The sequence below is a fragment of the Cicer arietinum genome, chromosome 4, assembly GCF_000331145.2.
Source record: "Cicer arietinum cultivar CDC Frontier isolate Library 1 chromosome 4, Cicar.CDCFrontier_v2.0, whole genome shotgun sequence".
NCBI classification, from domain to species: Eukaryota; Viridiplantae; Streptophyta; class Magnoliopsida; order Fabales; family Fabaceae; genus Cicer; species Cicer arietinum.
Genome location: NC_021163.2, coordinates 53,134,352 through 53,137,396, shown reverse-complemented (window position 1 = coordinate 53,137,396; position 3,045 = coordinate 53,134,352).

Here is a 3,045-nt window from a genome sequence, read left to right as displayed (position 1 = left end):
TTTAGGTTATTTTTAGAGTTACAGTCACATATGAATTTTGGTTTAAGTTTTACTGTTTTTATGTGTTTTATGTTAAGATTTAGGGTTATTTTTGTGTTTTGTTTTAAGATTTAGGGTTATTTTTAGGGTTATGGTGTCTTATTACTTAGGACATATGGCCTTTGGTTTGGTTTCTGAGTTTTGCTTTAAGTTTTAGGGTTTTTAGGTTTTGGTTTTCTACTTCCACCATTAAGATGTTCTTGTTTATATATGTCTATGTAGATGGAATAATTTTTCTGAATAGAAATTACATAGATAATGATGATAATAATAAGTTGATATAGTTTTTAATCTTGAATCTTTTTAATTTGGTCTTAAGATTTATTTGTTTCCTGGATAAAGAGATAATATGGCCTTCACTTTTTCAATGTTTTATTTCTTAGTAAATCTGAATTCTAATTTTAAATTTGTTTTATGTGTAGGTTGATGGTGCTTCAGATTGATGCATGAAGTGAATCACATTATTTTAAAGAATTTAATATTTTATTTGTAAATTTAAATTGATATGTTGTTCTTTGTTGTTGATGTATGGTGTCATGGTCATGTTTCATTTTACAAAGCTCATTAGTAAGGTTAAAATGGAACAAAATAAATCTGAAAGATAAATAATCATTTTTAAAGTGAGATTAAATTAGACTAAGTTAAAATGATACTATTTTTAATAGCTTACAAATTCAAAGCTCAAAGGAAAAATGGATCAAAAATAGTCTAAAATAGAAGTAATTAATTTACAATTTATTTGGCTAAAACAATTTAAAACATAAAATGTTTATTAATGTTGTATAGACCATTATGTTTAAAGACCCATAAAAAACTGCACTTAATTTTACAAAAAAAAAAAACACATTAGAATTTGAGAAATTTAAAATGGTACAATAGTCCAACCCGAATTTACCCACCCGAAAATCCGCATAACCCGAGACCCGCACAAACTCTAAGTTTAAATGGACAGAAATGGGCCTTAGAGCGTCACCCGCGGTTTGGGCCGGATCTAGAATTTGGACCCGAAACCGCCCGTACCCGCCCGTTTGTCCAGCCCTATTTTGTAGTATTTGGAAATACCGATACCCGCACACAAAAAATGTCCACCGTTTGGAATATTTTTACAAAAATTGGTAACGATAAAGATGAGATTAAAAAGGTTGCATGTAATTTTTGTAGTAATGAATTTAGTATTGGAAAGACCCTAATTTTCAGACACATTTATGGGACTCCACATCTAATTCGTATTGTTTCACTTTGTAAAAGTATCTTGTTGAACCTTTTTAATCAAGATGAATCGTCTAACATGATTATAATCAACCAAAACACTCATCGTGATTTGCTTGCATAAGCTATTATTGCACATGATCTTTCTTTTAGCTTTCTTGAGTATGAGAAAATGAGTATGAATGTATTATTTGAATCCTTATGCTAAAATGGTCTCTAGGAATATCATTGTGTCGGACATTGAGCAAATATATAACAAAGAGAAGACTAAACTTAAGGATATCATGAGTAGGATTTCAAAAAGGATCTGTCTTACTTCAAATGTTTGTACAACTTCTACTAGTGAATGTTATACTTGATTAACCGCTCATTTTGTTGATGAACATTGAAAGTTAATTAGTCGTGTTCTTAACTTTTGTAGAATGAACCCCTACACTATTCGTGTTCAACGGTTCAACCTTCTCCTATCTTTTTTCTTTCTATTTTTGAGTTTTACTATTTTGTTATTGAGATTCAATTTGTTTTCATGACATTGTTATTGAGATTTCTTTATGTTGTATTTGTTACTCTAGGGTTTTACTTGGTTAGATGTTTTATTTTTTTTGTTTCAAACATTTTTGTTTATAGTGAATTTTATTGAATTTTATTGAATTCCATAAAATAAGGTTCCAAATGTTCAGAAATAATGGAATACTGAGATTGATTAGTTACCAAAATTTATTAGTCTGATTTTTAAATCATGTCGTGCATTATGCTTTCATTTTTTGTTGGTTCTCATACGATTGTATGAATGCATCCTATATTCTTATTTAGAATAATTGTATCTCCTGGTGTATTTTAAATCAAATGACACTTTTTTAGGGTTAATATATAAAATGATATAGCTTAATAAACTCCAATGTCAATTGTTGTGTCACTAATTGGTTGTCGTTACACTTGTTGTTCTAGCACCACTTGCATTTCATTTGCTTTCGCTACATATCATTGCAACTAAATCTTAGCATAACTTTTGTTCTGAAAATCATACATTCTAGATTAGTGCTAGTTGTATTCTCAAGTTGTCATATAATTAATTGTATGTTATTTGTTTAAATGCATTGGAATTTCCTTTTAAGATTATAGTATGGAGTCTTTGGATAAGAATATGAATGTAGAAGAAGAAGTGGTTGATGAAGCTTCTTTTGTAGTATTTGGAAATACCGATACACGTACGAAAAAAGTGTCCATTGCTTGGAATATTTTTACAAAAATTGGTAACGATGAAGATGAGATTGAAAAGGTTGCATGTAATTTTTGTAGTAATGAATTTAATATTGCAAAAACCCTAATTTCGGGCACAATTATGAGACTTCACATCTAAGTCGTCATGTTTCTCTTTGTAAGAGTATCTTGTTGAAACTTTTTAATCAAGATGAATCGTCTAACATGATTAGAATCAACCAAAAAACCCATTGTGATTTGCTTGCATAAGCTATTATGACACATGATCTTTCTTGTAGCTTTCTTGAGTGTTAGAAAATGAGTATGGGTGCATTATTTGAATCTTTATGTTGAAATGGTCTCTAAGAATATCATTGTGTCGGATATTGAGAAAATATATAACAAAGAGAAGACTAAGCTTAAGAATATAATGAGTATGATTCCAAATATAATATATCTTACTTCAGATGTTTGTACAACATCTACTATTGAATGTTATATTTGATTAATCGCTCATTTTGTTGATGAACATTTTAACAAGCCGTGTTCCCAACTTTTCTCGAATGAAACCCCAACACTTTTCGCGTTCATCAGCTC